At 41.8% G+C, this 21,362-nt stretch overlaps 1 protein-coding gene and 1 pseudogene across 1 annotated transcript in view; one reads left to right on the forward strand and one right to left on the reverse strand.

Annotated features, from left to right (window-relative positions):
• Positions 1-21,362, forward strand: part of LOC105476543 (zinc finger matrin-type protein 4) — a 233,791-nt gene that overhangs the window by 162,091 nt on the left and 50,338 nt on the right. The window lies entirely within an intron of this gene.
• Positions 18,956-19,383, reverse strand: LOC105476542 (small ribosomal subunit protein eS26 pseudogene; annotated as a pseudogene).

Here is a 21,362-nt window from a genome sequence, read left to right on the forward strand (position 1 = left end):
CCATTGTGGAAGATGGTGTGGCAATTCCTCAAGAAATACCAGATATACCATTTGACCCAGCAATGCCATTACTGAGTGTATACCCAAAGGATTATAAATCATTCTACTATAAAGACACATGCACACGGATATTTATTGCAGCACTATTTGAAATAGCAAAGACGTGGAACCAACCCAAATGCCCATCAATAGTAGACTGGATAAAGAAACTAACACAGGAAGAGAAAACCAAGCACCACAAGTTCTCATTCATAAGTGGGAGTTAAACAATGAGGACACATGGACACAGGGAGGGGAACATCACACACGGGCCTGTTGGTGGGTGGGAGGCAAAGGGAGGGAGAGCATTAGGACAAACACCTAATGCATGCTGGGCTTAAAACCTAGATAACAGGTTGATGGGTGAAGCAAACCACCATGGCACATGTATACCTTTGTAACAAACCTGCACATTCTGCACATATGTCCCAGAACTTAAAGTAAAACAAACAAACAAACCAACCCTGATAGGTAAAGGGGTTAAGTGGGCACATAGTGAGTAAGTAGCTCATGTCACTTCTTTTCTTCCTATGTCAGTTGTACTGCTGGAACTCAAATAGATCACTGTATTACCTTAAACAATCCCAAATTAAAGAATTTTCAGAATCAAGTTTGTCATCTACTATCAATGTCTTACACACTTTAATATTATCTTCTCTCAGGAGGGGGAGATTTCAAAAAAAATGTTTTATTGAAAAGGGGTCTTTAGGCTTCAACAGGCTGCTAAGGGCATCCAAGGCATCCACAGGTTAAGAATCCCTCAGCCGGAGACAGTGTTAAAGTTACAAGAAGGTTCTAATTTGCTCCTTGATGAGAAGCTAACGTTTCTTCTGTTGCTGGGACTCCTTTTGGGTATTCTTTCTCCTTAGTTCTACTCATGTGACTGAGTTAAGAGCTTTTTGGAGGCTCCTGGAAGCTTCTCAAATGCTGTATCAAATGTATTAACATCCACCCACATTCCACATTAAATACATTTTCATTATAAAAACTTGAAAAAATTATTCTAATTTTGTTTTTTAAATCCTTGGTTTTGAGAAACTAATTTAATTTACAACTGAATGCAATTTCTTGACAACCAGTGTGCTTACTCAGGGGTTCTAGTAAAGTGGGAAAATCTAACATACAAATTGTTTTCTAAATGTAATGAAATTTTTATGAGCACTAAATTTCACAATTAATGATGTTGATACATGATACGTTTTGTGTACATTTAATTAAACATTTAGCAATAGCAATTTTTGTGATTTTCTTTTCATATTTTGGGGCCATTTTTTTAAAGTCTGTTTCACAGGTTCTGGAAAGCACCTTAGACGCTTGTGTCCGTGTCTAATGGATTAAATGTCGACAGGGGCCACAGCCTTTTATACTCAACCTTTTCAAAGAGTGCATCCTCCACCTCCTCTCCATAACTGAACACTTGGTTCCCTCTCCTCACGCAAGGACTTTCCTGCCACCATCTGTAGGAGTGGAAGCTACTGGCTGCCCTTTGCTGTGGGGACTCCAGGCAGTGTTAGCACATTCCTACATCTTCCTTGCTTCTTGAATGGTTTTACTCAGTGCAAAACCATCCCCTGTACCCCTGTACTCCGAGATTCATTTTATCCACAGATATCATCCTGATAGTTCTCCTTTTGCTGTAATCTGTGGTTTTAGCCTTTATGCTCTTTGATCCCTGAGTTAATAGCCTTCCTGCTGTCCAGCCACCGCCTTGCACAACTTTCACCTCCCATGGGGACAAGCTGTCCCGCCTTCTAACCTCAGAGCTCTGTGGCAGAGTCTGAACTTTGTTCAAGGCATGTCTCCAGCTTCCCAAAGAAAGCAGAGTCATTTTCTCAAGAAATATTTGTTTCTTAATAATGCATGAATTCTCTTTTCTCCATTGTAATCCAACTCCCCAGTTCCAGAGTCTTATTCCTTTGTTAACACCTGGTACCTCTTCTGTATTAATATGCAATATATAAACTTCTAATCAGAACCTCCTACTCATCTAATTTTCTGACTCCTGATTCTTGGGACTCGTTCTCTTTACCTCATCCATATCTCCCATTCCTTCCTGCTTTTCTTTCCAAACCATCCAATACTGACCTCTTTGCTTCTCTTTTTGCTGCTCTCCTTTAGACCAGTCTTTTGCCAGCATCCTCAATGTCTTAGCTGTAATAGGAGCAATGGCAGTCATATTAATCACTAACATGACCAAGTGCCTGCAGTGGACCAGACTCTAGGCTCAATGCTTCCCGTGCATTGCTTCATGGAACTCTTTGATGTAGGTACTATTATTCTCTTCATTAAAAAAAAAAAAAAAGCAAAGGATAAGACAGATTAAATATCTTGCCTCATATGGTTTGAAAATTCAGATCTGATATTTTATGCCATTTTCCACTATATGTATACATAATTAGACCTCCTCTCAACTCCACTTCCTCTCCTTGAGCAAGTTTATGCAGGCTTCTCATCTCATTTACCTCCTGCTCACATAGCTATGGGCACCTCTGAAACATTGGCCAAGGTTACTGATGACTTGCTAATGACCTTGCCAACAGGCCATTTTAGTTCTTTTCTCACCTGCTCTGAGCATACGACACCAACAACTATTCATGTATTATTTTAAAAAACACTTAATTTTTTTCCTCTTGGATTCGATGACTTTTCTTCCTCCTCCTTTTCCTTCTATTTCTGACCACTTCATTCTCCGTGGCTGGCTTGCCTTCCATTGTTCTTTGAAATTCTGATCCACCTAGAGATCTCATCCTTGCCTCCCATCCCTCCTCTCCTTAAATCGGGGGTGTCCAATCTTTTGGTTTCCTTGGGTCACACTGGAAGAAGAAGAATTGTCTTGGACCACACATAAAATACACTAACACTAAAGATAGCTGATGAGATTTTTAAAAATCGCAAAAAAAAAATCTCATAGTGTTTTAAGAAAGTTTACAAATTTGTGTTGGGCCACATTCAAAGCTGTCCTGGGCCACGGGTTGGACAAACCTGCTCTAAATGCGCTCTCTGTGTTGTTTTATTTGCTGCAGTGGCTTCAATCACTACCTTGCCTGTTGACCTTCAGACCTCCTGCTTACTTCTAGACCTCTGTGCCCAAATGCTCTATAGATCTTTCCATCTGGAAGTTGCTTAGGCACTGCTTATGTCCAGTCAGAGCTACCTCTATTCCCTATATTTCTGATCTTGATCAATGAGCCTGCCCAGCTAGGTAGGTTGGAGTCATTCCCATTTTTACCCCTATTTTCAGTCCATGAGTACCTCCTCTCTGTTGTTAGCTGCTTAGCCCCTCATCTCTGTTTCCTCCACCCACCCCTCACTCATTTTCCTGTCCTGCTTTGCTTCACTCCTGCCCATCCACAAAGACTGCCGGAGGACTGTTCTCAATTGCAAAACCCATTACTTCACGAGCCTTCCTCTGCTCATACTATTACCTCCAATCACTCCCTATTCTTGTGGACTGCCTCCCTTAACTCCTTTTGTTATGTACTCGTACCATGCTTCCAACAATTTTGGTGACTGTTTTTTCTGCTTTCTTTACTTTGGCTCTGCGTGCCTCCTGGGCAGCCATGATGCCTCTTCATTTTGTACCTCCAAGTGCTTATACGGTACTCTTCTTACAGTGGATGTTCTGTAAATATTCACTGAATGAATGAGGATCATGAGATGCCACTTGAGACTGTTGGCTAGACCTTACTGCTGAAAGATATAAAAATAGCCTTCCAGGAAAGCAAGGGTTCTGGGTAATATCCGCCATTGCCTGTCTGATGTTTACTCCTTGATATTGGTAGAATGTGGCCAACAGGGTCCCTCCTCCACCTCCTGTGCATTTCCTGGTGAGCTGTTTGCAGCAGTCAGGAAAGGTTAGAGGAGCTGTGGTCATTTTTACCAGCTTGATGTGTTTGCCTGGACTCAGGCCCCCAGTCAACAAAATGGATTCTTTTGGTGGTTTTCCTTCTCTGTGCTCCTGAGGCCATTGTAGTTGAAATATTCCTAGGAGATCAGGTGAGGTTGGGCAGAGTTTTCCTGATCCCTGCTGATGGGCTGTAGGTCTGAATAGCATCGGTGGACTTTATACAGTGTTTCTCCTGCTCTGCACTGTGGCATTACTACATCTACTGAGACTTTTACTTGTCTTATCTGTGTTCCTAAGTAATCCATCTTGGATTCTTAGCTTCTAAGAAGACTGAATTTGAAAGATCTAATTTCCAGCTTCATCTCAGCTATCAATTTACTGTGTGCCCTGGGACAAGTCACTCCCACTCCCCATGCCTGTTTCTTTCTCTGGAAAAGGAAGATGCTTCACAAGTGCCCATCCAGACATGCTGTTCTGGGACTCTGAGTGTTGTGTTGGGTCCTGCAGTTAAACGTCCATATGTGTTTGTTTACAGTGTCTTAATAGTGAGACTCTGAACTCACTGCTTTACAGAAACTATCGAAAACACTGAACACCATGCTTAGCAAATTGTGATTGCCGGCTATAAGAATGTCCCTTCTGGGAGGAGAGTTGAAAAAGTGGCTATAACATAAAACCAGTTTCCTCAGGCTTTACGATGGGTTAAATTCCTGAAACCAGCTCTCAAATATTTTTTACATCCAGTTTCTAACTTGTATCCTTTATTTTAGTAATGCTTTTTAAAAAATCTGGCACTGTCTGAAAATGGACTATTCTAAATAAGTATATGTTTCACATAACTGGCTATGACTCTATGAGCACAAAAACTGAATAGTGCTCATTTTATAAGGATGGAAACCCTTACAAAACATACAGAATGTTATCTTGTCCTATAAAGAGAAAATATTGAGTATAATATAATTTAAATTTCCTATGTGACTAAAGTCATGTCATTTATTCCTTTATTCAACAAATACTTATTAAACTCCAAATATATGCTAAGCACTGTGCTTAAATGGTGGGTATCTCATGTCTTAATTTGCAAATTTATTGCCACCAAAGATTCCTCCTTATTGCTTCATTTATACAAGTTGACTGTTTTGATTTTATGTGTTATATATATATTTTATATATTTATATATTAAATTGGAGTTCTGAGCAAAGATAAGGCAGAGTTTCTGCCTACAGCATCAGATTTGGTGGGCAATTCAAACTGTCACATGCTCAGTCAGTAAAAAGCTGAGTCAGCTGTGTCTCACAGCAGCCATTTTAGTCATCTAGACATAGGCGTTCCCCCAACAAAGAGTTTGAAATAGCAAACATCAAACTCAACAGTAATCTTTTGGTCTCAGTAGATTCTAATTTTATTATATTTCAAGCAAGAGGGCATTATTGCGAAATATTTAATTTCTACATTAATGTCTTTAGAGATTTTTTAAATTTTGAACAATTCCAATAATATAATTTTTTTGTTAGGAGATTTTCAAGGTTGGCCTCCAGTAACCTTGAAAACAGCCTGAAGTTATGTTATGGGATGGTGGTGTTCTGGAATAGTTGCTGTTAAATGTAAGGTGACTCCTACTTTCCCTTTGACATTCATTTTAAACCTGGGGATGGTTTCTATAGAGAGCTGGGAGAACAGACTGGTGAATGTTTTCTAATGAGAGACGGGGTGATTGCCAGGGTCTTCCAGAATGTTAGAGCATGCCTACAGGCTACTTCTACTCTCTCTGTCCCTGCTATGTCATATTTTTCCATCTCCAGAATCTTTCACCTAGGACACAGAGCACTCTCTTCACAAGGAAATCGTCTAAGTTTACACCTAAATCTTCCAGACTTTGTTTTCTTTTATTTTGTAGAGTCTCACAAAGTCGATTGTGGTTCACACGCAGATGCCAGTAATACATTACACATTTCACACACTGCATCTTAAAACTAGGGCTAGTAACTCCTCTTCGGGCCATTTAAGAATGTGCCAGGGTGTTTTTTATTGTTGCAGTGGGGCGTTACAGGTACTTAGCAGGAGAGGCCAGCCATGCCAAATGTCCTGCAATTTGCAGAGCAACACTTCATAACTAAGACTAGTCCCATCTAAAATGCCAAACGTGTGCCTATTGAGAAATAACTTTGCCATGTCCAGTGCATGCCTTGTAGCTTGTTGTCCTCATTCTTTTAAGCATTGTTCATCTTTCCTACTTGCAACCACTAATGGCTAAAATCCTGCTATCTTTGAGTCTCACTTAGGAACTACCTTTCTTGTGGAACTCTCCTTGAATTTCTTGCTGGAAATAGTGTTTCCATCATTTTAGTGTTCATAGTATTTTGTTTTTACAGATCACCTCTGGATTAGCTAATTATTAATATCTACCTTCAAGGTGTCAACTCCTTCAGGGCAAGATGTGTCTTACTCAGAGTATTCCTGGAATACTGTGGAGATTCATGGCGAGACTCAGGAAACATTTGTTGAATGAATAAACCAGAGTTGTTGAGTAAATAGAAAACTCTTTATTCCTGCTAATTTAGACCTGTTCTAAGGCTGCCTTTCACAACTAATATTTCTTAAACAGGAGCCCACCTGTAATAGTTATCTGGAATCCCTGTATATGTCATTCTTAATGAAATCTGAAAGCAGTGCCTAAGGCTCCACCAAGAACAGCGATTCTCGGTGGCCTGTCCCTGAAATTGTCTTGACACAACTTGTAATAGGTTATGACTGCTCAACAAATCCAAAAGCTTCTGCATTTCAGCAACTTGTTAACAGGCCCCCAAACAGCTCTAGTTAATTCTGTAGAATAGACAAGATTCACTTTGAAGTATATAATAATATTAACACGAGTCCTGTGAATTAACATTGTGACTAGGCATGCATTGCAAATTAGATGCAGTTACCCTCTCTCTGACTTTTTAAAATGTAGAACATAATAGAGTTTCAAGGCATTTTAAGCTTGGAAATGAAATATACCAGAGTTTTGATTTTTGCAAAGACAATGACAATCTTAATGAAAGACCAAGAATGGGTCTATTCTACCCACTGAATCCCCTGCTATAATTGTCTGCCTGCTAAGATGAATTTGGGGCTCTTAAAAAAGGATGTCAACTCCCTTTAACTATGCTCAGATTTTTAAGTTAAAAGTACGGAGGTCAGCCAAGCATGTTGGGTTTTGCTTGTAAGCCCAGCTACTTAGGAGGCAGGATTGCTTGAGGCCAGGAGTTCAAGACCAACCTGGGCAACATAGCAAGGCCTCTACGAAAATGAAAATAAAAAATTAGCTTGGTGTGGTGGTGTGTGCCTGTCATCCCAGACACTTGGCAGGGTGAGGTGAGAGGATCACTTGAGCTCAGGAGTTTGAAGATGCAGTAAGCTATGATCATGCCACTGCATTCCAGCCTGAGCAACAGTGCTAGACCCCCAACTCAAAAAAAAAAAAAAAAAAAAATATGGAGGTCTTGCTTAGCCCAAGTCTGCCAGATGTCCCTGGTTTCTGGTGTCTGTCTTCTTCCTCTTCCCACAGCTGAGGCCACTGGGGCATCCAGGCCTCAGGGCCTTTTTGGGAAGAGATGATGAAGGCCTACCCCATAACCCTGGACACCAGTATCAGTCATGCTTGCTCCAAAACTTACCCTGCCCTCATGGACCTGTGGATATTTTGGATAGCTATAAACCGTCCTTCCTCCTCTACCCCTGTGGCATCTTGGCAATTTAGCTGCCACTCTGGAGCAGGTGCTTGTTCCTGCCAGGAAGAAGAGTCCTGGATATGAATCCAGCCCAATGGCTTGGGCCCTGCTCCCTGCTGCCCAACTGTACAGATGCCAGATGCCTCTTTTCTGCTCGGGCTCCTAAGGCTGTGGGCCCTGGCGCCTCATTATACCGGCTCCAGCTCTGTCTGGTGCCAAGTGTGTGCCTGGGCTGGCATCTTTTGCTTGTTGGAGCTGGCTGCCTCCCAGTACCTGCTGCAGGGTCTGACCTTCCTGTTGTAGGCACTCTTCTAAGATCCCTTTGTCTTTTTTCTTTTTTTCCCAATTTTTAAAAATTGAGCTAAAATATGTATACATAAAATTTACCATCTTAGGCATTTTAAGCATACAGTTCATTGGTAGTAAATACATTCACAGCGTTGTGCAAACATCACCACTGTCCGTCTCTAGAACTCTCTCCATCTTGTAAAACTGAAACTCTATACCCACTAAACAATAACTCCCTGATTCCCCTTCTCCCAGCCCCTGGCGATTACCATTCTACTTCCTGCCTCTGACTCCCATAGGTACCTCATATAAGTGGAATCACACAGTATTTGCCTTTTCATGAGTGACTTGTTGCACTTAGCATAATGTCCACAAGTTTCATCCATGTTGCAGCATTTGTCAGAATTTCCTTCTTTTTAAAGACTAAATAATATTCCATTTTATGTATACATCACATTTTGTTTATCCAATTGTCCATCCATGGACACTGAATTGCTTCCACCTGTTAGCTGTTGTGAGTAAAGCTGCTGTGAATGCGTGTGTACAAATATCTCCAATCCTTACTGTTATTTCAACTTTATTCATAAATCATTTTCTTGAACTTTTCCGTGTCTTCCCTGGAGTCTCTGATCGTCTTTAAGACAGCTGTTTTCAAGTGTTTGTCTCGTAGATTTGCCATCAGGTGCTCTTCAGGGGCAGTTTCTGCTGATTTACTGTTTTTCCTTTCAATGGAATGTACTTCTCTGTTTCTTTGTATGTCTTGTGATTTTTTTTTCTTTTTGTTGATAATTTGAGTCTAATAATGTAGTAACTCTGGAAATGATTCTCCTTTGTCCCTTGGGTTTGCTGTTTCTTGTTATTGTTTCTCTCTCTCTCTCTCTCATCATTGTAGACCGTCTCTGTGCCGAGTATCAACCTGAAGTATGAATTTAAAGTCTTCTCAGGTCTTTTCTGAGCCTGTGCCTTTTACTGGGCATGTGCAGTCATTTTCTAATTCCCACCCCCCCTCATATGCAGTTACTTTGGAATGTTCCAGTGTTTCCTGTCTGGCTCCCAAAAGAGAAAAATAAAGGGGAAAGGAATAGGTACCAGTCCTATAAATCCACTGGAACTCACTCCAGCCAGGGGAGGTGGGGCTTGCAACAAATGGGGAGGTGCAACAATAGTGTCTCCCCAGCTCCTTGCACCTCTGTGATCAGAAGCAGTGATCAGTGATTAGGGTGCAGATCCCTGACATTTGAAGGCCAGGATTCTTTTTGCCCACCCTGGCTCCTGCAACTATGTGTACATTACTCCAGGAACCCATACACAGCAGCCTGCTATGGGGCTGTGGCTGGGAGACGAGTAGCTGCTACTGTACAAGGAGCTGAAATGGACTGAAATTCACTGCAATTTACTGTTCAAGCCTTCCCTTGGAAGTTGCAAGCCTACAATGGACTCCAGAGTTCCAAAACAGTTACATTAGATAGAGTTTATGAGTGTGACTGCTATCTAGATGGGGAAACATTCCCGGAATTTCCTACTTCCATGATCTTCCCAGAATCCTTTCTTGGATTCTTTTTCTTTGAGTCAGATTTGTTTGCACTTCTTTGAGGGGGGTTGTTTCCCTAGGGTTTCCTTAGAGCCTTCTGAGATCCCCACCAGGCTGTGTCAATCCCACTCAGACACACACTTAGGTCTGAATCCTTCGGGGGAACACAGGTTGGGAACACTCTTAAGAACCCACATACACAGAATATAGAATGAGTACAAATTAAGTATTTTAGAGGAATAAAGTATTGTGAATGTGTTAGATTAGGCAAAAAAGGATCATCATATGATGGCACATTCATGCACATTTATAAATAACATTTCTATTTTTATATGTTGGAATCCCAGCAGACATGCTCATATTTCCAAATGAGGGATAGATTTAAATCAATTCATCTTCAATCACAGTTTTCCTGTTATGTATTTGTATTGTGTTCTTATATATGTAAAATTATTAGTAAAAGTAAAGCAAAGAATGCTAGTCTCTTTCATCTTTCAGCATTATTCAAGCAAGAAAGATAACTGTTTTCACAATGTGTTTTTAGGGAGCCAGCCATTTAAAGGGACTGGGAAAAATTTTACTGTAAAAATATTCATGAATTCATGACTATGGGCTTCCATTCATGGATAATTGTGATAAATGTTTCATTTACATTTCTATTATTATGGATTATCTGTTTTCTTTTTAGTTTAGATTAAAACATAATGTACTCACATATGAAATCCAAACGAAGCCTTCTGTGAATCACAGGTCTGCAGATTTTAAACATAATTACGGTTACTCAAACATATTGTTTATACCTGATCAACCATGTTTTAATCAATGCCAAATAATTTGTTTTTTTAAATACTGAGGCTTCAAGAAAGAAATATATGGTCATGCGGGGTGGCTCACGCCTGTAATCCCAGCACTTTGGGAGGCCAAGGCAGGCGGGAGATTGACAAGGTCAAGAAATTGAGACCATCTTGGCCAACAAGGTGAAACCCCGTCTCTACTAAAAATACAAAAATTAGCTGGGTGTGGTGGTGCATGCCTGTAGTCCCAGCTACTCCCAAGGCTGAGGCAGGAGATTCATTTACTTGAATCCAGGAGGCGGAGATTGCAGTGAGCTGAGATTGCGCCACTGCACTCCAGCCTGGCAACAAGGTGAGACTCCCTACCCAGGCTCCCTCCCTCAAAAAAAAATATATTTATATATACAAAGAAAGCACTAATAAGCACTAACTAAAAAGTATTTGTTGCTTTGGATATTGGTTGATTATTTAGTATCTACTTAGAACATGTGGATAACTACTTGAAATGTGATTTTTGCTTTGCTATTTAACATGGTTAACAGTAAAATGTGTAAATGAATAATAATGCTTTAGACTGGATTTCAAAATGTACTATATATGTAGCATGAATAGAACAATACACAGACCTTCCATTTGGATACTTGATATGACAGAGATAATTAACTGTCCTCGAAAAGATTTGTACCCTACCTCCTAGAGTACAGAATTGTTGCTGACAAGTGTCTTCCCTATTAAAGACATCATTTCCTAGCCCTCCTTACAATTAGATGGATCATGATGCTAGTCTCACCCGTGGAATGTGAACAGAAGTGAAATGCATCGCTTTTAGGTCAGACTGTTTAAAAAGAAAATGTAAAACAGTTGAACAAAGAAACAAATTCATGGTGTATTCACACATTAGAATACTGTTTAATAGGAAGGAAAGAACTACTGATTCAGGCAAAACATGGATAAGTTTCAAAGCATTGTGTGCTAGGAGCCAAACATAAAAGAGCGCATATTGTATAATTCCATTTGTTTGGAGTCCAGTAATAGACAAAACTAGTCTATGGTGAGAAAAATAAGGAAGTAGTTGCCTGCGGGGAATGGTGGGTTGACTACACATGAGCACTAGGCAACATTTTAGGTAAAAAAAAAAAAAAAAAAAGTTGGCATCTTGTTCTGAATGGTTATTACACAGGTGTAACAATTGTCAAAACTCATTGAACTCAACACTTAAGATCCAAGCATTTGTGTGCGCATGTGTAAATTACATTTTAATGAAACCAGATGTGCCTTCTCGACTCTTTCTTTCCCCATCCTCTAACTCAGTGGTTCTCAACCAGAGGCAATTTTGTCTCCCAGGAGACATTTGGCAGTAGTAGGAGGCATTTTTGATTGGTGTGCTTCTGGTGTCTACTTAGTAGTGGTTAGTGATGCTTCTCAACATCCTACAATGGCACACAATGGCCCTCCACAACAAAGCATCATGTGTTCTGAAATACCAGTGATGCTCAGATTGGGAAACTGTTGTAGCTGAATGCGGTATGGACCCGCAAGATGGAAACATTTTGCCACCAGCACAGGATGCTACATGAACAAGAAAAAAATGTATACTGTGTTAAGGTACTGAAGTATTAAAGTTTGTTTGTTTCAGTAGTTAGCATCACTTTAACTAATATATCAGACTTTAAAACCTTGATGCTAAGAATAATATTTATGAGGAAATGTGAGTGAAATTTATCTCAAGTTTTAATATCAACCAAAGCTATGCTTCCTCTAAACCGTTATTGTAATTTTATCTTAAGGACATTGTCAGTTTTCTAACTTAATGTGTTTCTCTCCTTGTTTCAAATCACAGAGAGTAATTCTTAGGCAGCTCTTAACTCTCCAGAAACATATGATTTGCGTTTCTGCATGCTCCCCTTGTCTTTAATATTTTTCTATCCTTATTTTCCTAGCACTAATCCCATAACTACCTATTTTTACTTTTGGTATTTTGTTATTTTTAAAAGACTAGCTCATATTCTTTGCATAAAAATTCAGCTTATAAAAAAATAAATAAAATATTATTCAAATACTTAACATTCTTTTATTTTAGGTTTTGAATTAATAATGGTTTTTGTATCTCAGACCTTGAAGGAATTTTTATCTTGTCTTAACCTCTTAAGATCGAGAGAGAGAAAATGTTCATAGTGATAGTTCATGAAATTGTTTCATTTATAAAATAGAAGGTGTTCTCTACTGTATATAAAAGTTCTATACTTTATACACGGATTATAACTTGTTCATCACTAATTGGACACACCTTTTGAATTATTCTTCTGATAAGGAAATGGGATTCATGCCACTCTATGGCCGACATTCTTGGTTGCCTACTCAATATCCACCCTCTTCTCCTTTTTCCTTCTGGCAGATCTCCAATTCTGTTCAAGTATCCACTCATTTCAGCTAATCTATAAGCTTCACAGGAGAAATACATCCACTTAGCCCTATGGGTGGCATTGTGGTTGGATTAAGCTGTGGCCTTTGCCTCCTTGTCAGTCACTGGTTTAATCCACGGATCAGTGGTGCTATTCTGGCTACTGAAATGCAGAAGTCAGCTGAGGTGGGGAGTGGGAGTTCCAGGAATGATTTTCCTCAACCTTAAAAATAGACACGAGGAAAGATGATTGTTCAGTTGCTTGTGGACACTGTTGTATCTGCCTGAGATGATGAGAACTCTGGCAGCCATCACAGGGTTATATGGAAAGTTAGCCAGAGGCACAAACCAGGCAGGCCAAAGGTAGCAGCCAAAGAGATAAAAAAGAACCTGAGTATTTGTTAGATTTCCAAACCACTAACAAAAAGGACTCTGGAGCTAAACTCCCTCTTTGTTGTGTGAGAAAATAATTTCCTCAAGCCAGTTGATTTAGGGTTTTCTTGTTCTTGTACTTGAAAGCATCCTTCCAAAATATCTTCTTGTACCTCTCCGATGACTTAGGGTGGTTTTAACATTTACAATGTTCCTATATGTGGCCAGTATGAAATCCAGGCTTATGAACTAGAGGATGTGAGACCTTTACCTCAGTCAAACTATGCTCTAAGAAGCGGAACACATTAGCCAAAGCCCCCAAGACAGTTGGTGAAGTTCTTCTGTGAAGAGCCAGAAAGTATTTTAGACTCTGCCGCCCATATTGTTTCTGTTGCCACTCCTCAACTCTGCTGTTATAGTACAAAAGCAGCCATTGAGAATACATAAATGAGTGAGCATGGCTGTGTGCCAATAAAACTATATTGACAAAAAGCAGGCAGTGGGCCAGGTTTGGGTTGTGGGTTTGCTGACTATGGTTTGGTGGTGCGGTTTGCTGACTTCTGACCTAAATTACATTCAATCCAACTATAGATAATCAAGTTTGATGGGAACGCGGAACAGCTAACTATGAGATCACTTAACTGGCTCCATTTTCGCTCCTTTTTCTTGCATTATCTGCTCTCTGGTACAATAACCACTTTGCAGTAAGGCGGTGGAAAGGCCAAAATCAGCAGAGAGAAAATTGAGAACAAGAGATTTACATCACAGATATTCTACTTAATCAGTTACTGAATAACCAATGGTTGGCTACACTCCTTTGAAACTATTTGTCTAGAAAAGCCCATGATCTTGATGCCACCAAATGAATGAGAAAAATGCATTTGAACCAAGTTTGCTCCAATCTGTCTGTTTTAACACAAAGTATCTTTGACCAAATAAAAAGGCAACATGTTTGGCCTTCAGAGTTTGCGTAAAGGCAGGTGCATCTGGGCAGTCTGTGCAAGGATGCTGTTCTAATTAGGGAAATAGAATAGTCTTTATTTCTGAAAGTGCCAGCCTGTCACATTTAGCCAGCATACTCTGAGATCTAATGAACCTCTGTCAAAAACAACAAGGGGTAATGGAAATCAGGTAAGATTGATTTAGGAAAATGCCAGTAATGAGTATCTGTTGAGAAATAAGTAAGATAGGAAAAGCAGAATGGAAATTGGAGTATCCTGGCTTAGCTGGTCCCATGATAAAAATTATGCAAATGTGCACAGCACATGTTTAGAATACTATTATTAATTTTACAAAGCCCATCTCTTACTTCTCATTCCCCTGTTTCTTTAAATGCAATGCTGTCTCTGAAAGTAGGCTGACGTGAAATCATGACTGTTTGTTTCTTTTTTTCTTTTTTTTGAGGCAGAGTCTCATTCTGTCACCAGGCTGGAGTGCAGTGGCACGATCTCGGCTCATTGCTACCTCTGCCTCCCAGGTTCAAGTGATTCTCCTGCCTCAGCCTCCTGGAAATCATGACTTTAAAGGAGATCTTTAGTGTACATAAGCCCCAGAGTGAAAGCATCCCAGCGAATCACTTGATTCCTCTGTGCCAGCTGCTGAGGATCCGCAAAGTGTGTGCATCTTAGATTAAGAATTTTGTTTTCAAGCAACCACTCTTTGAAGCCCATTCTAAATAGAAGTATACATGTTTCACATGAATATATGCCATCTCGAGACATTTCTACCCTGCATTTTAGTGGACTCTGATTAATACCAACACATACGAAAATGAAATAGAACAAAAGAAATCACCCCCGAGGAAGGCCCCTCAGGAAAGACGTTACATTAGCTTTGTTTCTAATTAGACCCTTTCTGCCTTTTGGGGAATGGAGGAGACCTGAATCCCTCTAACTCTTTCATCTAGTCACTCCCCACAGCCTGATTGCCACTTTCACTTTACAATTAATTGAAAAACCTCTGCTTTTAAGTTGATGCCAGATGACTTAGCAGGAATAAACACACTTACAGGTGTCTCAGGAAGCACAACTCTAATGCCCAGGAATTCTTGATGACTTCCCTCCTGATGGCACTTCCCGCAGTTTGCAACTAACTAGGCAGGCGTTCCATAGCAAAGTGGTTTACTTGCAAGTCATGTAGTGATGGAAAAGGAGTAATTTTAGCACTATTAGTGGGAAATACAGACAGGTTAAATGAGAAGTATAATACTGAGTTCTAATCCTTCAGTTAGTAAAAATATTCTGTAGGGAGCGTGGGAAGCTAAAGGTATCATCCCAGCTAGGTCTGGAACCTTCTTTTAGCCTGGATCCCGCCTCCCTGTCCACTTCATCTCCTGCTCTGCATTTCTTTCCCTTTTCCAGATGGTGCCATCTCCTTTCTCATCTCCACATCTTACATAGGCTTGGTCAAGTCCTACGCATCCTTCAAGACTCAGTTCAAATCCTTCTTCCTCTGTGAAGGCCCCAGTGCTCTTAGGGAAAGTTATTGTCTCTTCTGCACTTCCCCTTGTCTACTATAGATCCCATCACAGTGTACTGAGGTTGACTGACCCAGTGATGTGTCATTCTCTGTCTTTCACCACAAGCTTCTGAAGATGGGAATTATTCATCATTGTCTCCTCAATGCCTGGCATATAGTAGATGATCAATACATATCTCTAAGTATGAGTAAGACCACCGAAAGGCTAGATGTCATCTTCAGACATTGTCCAATGATGTACTAATCTATAAAACAGGTTGAAACAAAATCAAACGTTCTTTGCAAGGCTGTCAGAGCACACTACTGAGCAAAAGCCAATAAGCTCCAAATCTGACAGCTTAGAGGATGATTTCACATCTGGACTTCCTATGTGCCTGCGGTCCACCATAGAGACCACATCTGGCTTATCCAATGGTGTTGCCATCCCTTTCTCCCCATCCGATTTGGATTTTATTACCAAGTAAAGTCTCAGAATTAGGTCCAACTACCCCTTGTGGTTCTTATCCCAGGGCTGCTTTGCTGGGTAGAGAACTGAAAACAATGAGAACATTGTGGAATGGCTTTTGTGCAGAGAAATCTAAGTGCAGAGGAAAGAGCAAGCCCAAATGACAAGAGAAAACAAAACAAAACAAAACAAAACAAAAAGCACGAAACCTAACATATTAAGCAGAGTTGCTTACCTGGATCTTTGGGGAAGAGCCTTAACTGGGAGCAAGTGAAGGGATGTGTACCAGGAAGACTTGGGGAGGCAATTTTGCACACAGGGACTCAGGAGGGTGGAACCAGGATGCATTTTCACATGTGGCGTTTTCAGGAAGTGGCAGCTCTCTGCTGGCTCTCACTACCCACACAGGGGCAGGGGCCACAGTCCCCCTCTCCACCAGCAGCACCTTTCTCCAAGACAAAGGGCAAAAATCTATCCCCTGGCCCTCCTCATTAGTCACCAGAGGACAAATGTATTGTGTTCCAGTGGTTGATTTACAAATATGTTACCTAGAGTATGAAACACTTTTCCCCCACAGGAATAATATAAAATCTGGTTAGATTCCTAACTGATCCACCAATCTTCCTTATTTTAGAATTCATTTAGAGAATTAAAAGAAACTTTTGGCTTTCTTTTAATTTAATTTTTTTTTCTTTTTTGAGACGTAATCTTGCTCTGTCACCCAGGCTGGAGTGCAGTGATGCGATCTCAGCTCACCACAACCTCTGTATCCTGATTCTCCTGCCTCAGCTTCCCCAGCAGCTGGGATTACAGGTGCCTGCCGACATGCCCAGCTAATTTTTGTATTTTTGATAGAGGTGGGGTTTCACCATGTTGGCCAGGCTGGTGTCAAACTCCTGACCTCAGGTGATCTGCCGACCTCGGCCTCCCAAAGTGCTGGGATTACAGGCGTGAGCCACCGTGCCCAGCCCTACCCAATCTTTATAGCATGATTTCTATTAGAAGGCATATTTTGGCCGGGCGCGGTGGCTCAAGCCTGTAATCCCAGCACTTTGGGAGGCCGAGACGGGCGGATCACGAGGCCAGGAGATCGAGAGACGATCCCGGCTAACACGGTGAAACCCCGTCTCTACTAAAAAATACAAAAAAACTAGCCGGGCGAGGTGGCGGGCGCCTGTAGTCCCAGCTACTCGGGAGGCTGAGGCAGGAGAACGGCGTAAACCCGGGAGGCGGAGCTTGCAGTGAGCTGAGATCCGGCCACTGCACTCCAGCCTGGGTGACAGAGCAAGACTCCGTCTCAAAAAAAAAAAAAAAAAAAAGAAGGCATATTTTGGGCTCTAAATGTGGATGCTCATTCTCCTATCCCTCTCTGGCCTGCCTGAGGAGACTTCTAGGTCCTTGGTATTCACAAACAATGCTCTGGGGTTTACAGTTCTAAGCGTTAGTTAGTTTCTCACTTTTAAAACAAGTGACACCTCTGTTACTGCATTGAGAAGACATTTTCACATCCTGTCTTCTCCCCAGGTGAAGATGCAATTCCGGTTACAATCAGGTGGGAAGAAATGTCATGGTCCCTGAGGGACGGGGCCTCACATGCTTTGGAAAACCTTTTCTTGTACATGAGCCATTCTTGTGATGAGAATTGGTATGTTGGTGATGCTGAGGACTAACTTCTGAGTATGTATGTGGACGCTCACAGGTGGAGATGTAAGTGAGCGCTTATCACCCGGTGTCTGATTCCACCTCTGTCTCCTTCCGCCGGTAGAGTTGGTAGAGTCACACCATTCCGGAGGTGCTTCGTGCAGCCTACTACAATCCCCGCAGGTTCCTCCTCCTGCCTGTGAGCAGGGAGGGTGTTTGTTGGTGGTGTATGTGCAGATTTTTCCTTTGGGATTTCATTAGTTTTATTTTTATGCATCAAAGATAAAAGAGCAGGAATATTAGACTTTTTGAGTAATATGAATGTGACTTTATCATATTTGATGGCAATTTACTTAAGGACACACTTAGGGCTCTTTATAAAGAAATGCAGAGAGTCTACAAAAAAATCATTGCAAGCATAATAAAGCTGGGGAAGTGGCTTCAAGATGTGTGTGATCCAGTTGTATACAGTACTTATCTGGTTATAAATACAAATTCCCTTCCTACTAAGATGCTTCTAGCTAATCACTCTAAATTACAGTCACATGGCCTGGCTTCAAGACAAAGCTAAAAGGTGTCGGCAACCTCCACCCTCAGTGTCACCTTAAGGCTTAAAAATAGCTTTCTCATGACATTGACTACTCTGCCTCCGAGCCTCTGTTTCCCCCGCTTCCCTCCCTCCCACCATACTCAGATTGTGCTAAAAGGAAACAGGGACTTCTAAAAGAGCCTACTGGGCTGGGCATGGTGGCTCATGCCTGTAATCCCAGCACTTTGGGAGGCTGAGGCGGGCAGATTACTTGGGGTCAGGAGTTCAAGACCAGCCTGGGTAACGTGGTGAAACCCTGTCTCTAGAGAAATATAAAAATTAGCCAGTCATGGTGATGGGCACCTGTAATCTCAGCCACTTGGGAGGCTGAGGCAGGAGAATTGCTTGAATCCAGAAGGCAGAGGTTGCAATGAGCCAAGATCATGCCATTGCACTCCAGCCTGGATGACAGAGCAAGACTCCATATCAAAAAAAAAAAAAGATTCTACCCAGGCATGCTGATATTTTATCTGGCCTGTGATCTAGCTGGGCATTGATGCCACACTTCCTGTCTGCCTTGTCCTGTAACTCAAATGGACAGTTACAGCAAGGAGGAGGGCATAATGCAAGTCCTTCTGACCACAGACTAATACCTGTATTCATCCAGAGCCACCATAAAGAGTTCTAGAAAACTAGGTGTAGATTTTATTAAGTTGGGAACACTTACTCTGAATGGTCTGCTAATTCCCTTTACATTCATACTCAATAATAGTGCTGATTAATAAGATCTATAGGGACAACAATCACCTGAATGTAATTGCTTTTATTTAGATCATGAATCATGACCATGTTGATGTTTTCTTTTCTTTTTTTTTTTTTTTTAAAGTACAATTTCCATTTTATTTTTCTCCAGAGAAGAGTCTGTCTCAGTCTTTAAGGACTCAGCTCCTTACATGGGCTTTGGTGGGGGACGTGGGGCAGCACCCGCAGGTCTAAATCGGGGAGGGGGTGTTCGGTCCTTGCGGGCTTCACGAGATCGATTCCTGACTACTTTGCTGTGAATTGAACGACTCACACAGTAATGCAGCTTCACACATAGCTTGGGAAGCACATAGGCATCAAATACGCTCGCCTCAGAAATGTCCCTGACCTCTGCGGCCTCCACTATGTTTCGAATGACGAATTTCTCAATGGCCTTGTCCTTGGGCACGCATCGGGCACAGTTAGTGCAGCGAATAGGCTGCACATGGCCGCGGCCCTTTTTGGCGCGACCGTTGTTCCTTCTTTTCTTTGTCATTTTGGACGTACGGACTGAAGAGAGGAGCCATGTTGATGTTTTCAAACAAATTTCTGAGACTACATAACATGCCCCAAAAGTTGATAGGAATGTTCAGCTGCAGACATTCATTATTACTTTGCAATTAGGGAGAAGCAAGTCCATTGTCGACCTAGGTTCATGGGAGGCAGAGAATTATGTAGATGATCGCTGGGTCCTACTGCAGAGAGCACGGTGGAATTGTCTACAGATCTTAACATCCAGACAGAACTCACCTTGGGGAAGCATTGGCTGCTGAGGAGTGTGGGATCTGTGCCCTTTGCCTCCAGGGAGAGCAAGCACATTAAATGGCCTTGAGTGGGCCGGGCACGATGGCTCACACCTGTAATCCCAGCACTTTGGGAGGCTGAGGCGGGCAGATCACCTGAGGTCAGGAGTTGAAGACCAGCCTGTCCAACATGGTGAAACCCCATCTCTACCTAAAAAAATACAAAAATTAGCAGGGTGTAGTGGTGGGCACCTGTAGCCCCTGTTGCTCTGTAGCCTGAGGCACGAGAATTGCTTGAACCCAGGAGGCAGAGGTTGCAGTGTGTTGAGATTGCACCACTGTACTCCATCCTGGGTGGCAGAGTGAGACTGTCTCAAAAAAAAAGGAAAAAAAAAAGGCCTTGAGTGCCTTCTCCATGAACTTGCTGCCTGTCAGTCACGGTTGTTGAGTACTTCTCCCTGCTTTCTCTAACTTGCTTTCATTAAAGTCTTTTATTTTATTTATTTATTTATTTTTTGAGACAGAATCTCACTGTGCACTGTGTCACCGGGGCTGGAGTGCAGTGGCGTGATCTTGGCTCACTGCTACCTCTGACTCCAAGTAGCTGGGACTACAGACGCCTGCCACCATGCCTGGGTACTTTTTTTTGTATTTTTAGTAGAGACAGGGTTTCACTATGTTGGCCAGGCTGGTCTTGAACTCCTGACCTCGTGATTCGCCCGCCTTGGCCTCCCAAAGTGCTGGGGTTACAGTCATGAGCCATCACACCTGGCCTCAAAGTCTTAACAACTCATATGTCAACTTGTTAATTACCAAAAGAGAGAGAAGAAAACATCAGTTTGTGGTAATGCATCTAGAGGGAGCCCTCAGGCTGATTTCTAGGCCCCACCCGGTTCTCCTCTGAGTGAGCAGTATTTTGAAGTTGCCTCCAAGAGTTGGACTTGATCATTTAGTTTCCTCTCATTTCTAAGAATTCCTGAGATTCCAGGTCAGTGCCACAGGGGAACCTTGGGAAGTGTATGTATGTCAGAAATTTAGAGGAAGAATGTCATCAGAAATTAGAACTTGAATCCACAAGAGTATGAGAGATAATTGCTTCCACTTCAGAAGTCATTATCTTGTGCCCCCAGAAGCCATGTCTGTAGAGCTGGCATGAGAACTATGGTTTAGATGGGCTGTTTGCACATTTTACTTTGCGCTACAAATTTTTTGCTTGCTTTTCTCTCTGTGGGTGTCTCTGTGTCACAGTCATGGAGAGGAACTGGATGAGGGAAGGAAGAAGGAGGCTGGGTGTGCAGGTAATTGTGCAGTAGCTGTTCTCCAGAGAATCCTACCCAACGGTCATGGGGTGATTTCTGTTTTTCCTCCACCTTTGCCCAGACTGTCTTTCTACTGTTGCCTTTGGATAGACTGGAACTCAAAAAAAAAAAAAAAATCTTAACTGCGGTTTCCTAAATCATTTGACACTCCAGTCATCCTGTAAGTATTGTTATAAGGAGTTTCCCCCAGAATAAACTGGCTTACTTTTATCTTCAAGAATGGGATCAGTAAGCTTGGCTAGATTGTCCAGTTTGTTTGGGCCCAAAGTAGATTTCTTTCTCTAACCCAGGCCTACCTAAGAGGATGCTGGGGTCTGAGTAGAGCCAGCCTAGCCTCCACGGCAGGCTGGTGACACTGCTGACGCAGACTGGTCACTGCCCTGTGGATTGCTTTATTTTTAGGGCAGAATTGCTACCAGT

The sequence above is a fragment of the Macaca nemestrina genome (genome assembly GCF_043159975.1).
Source record: "Macaca nemestrina isolate mMacNem1 chromosome 8 unlocalized genomic scaffold, mMacNem.hap1 SUPER_8_unloc_1, whole genome shotgun sequence".
Taxonomy (NCBI): domain Eukaryota; kingdom Metazoa; phylum Chordata; class Mammalia; order Primates; family Cercopithecidae; genus Macaca; species Macaca nemestrina.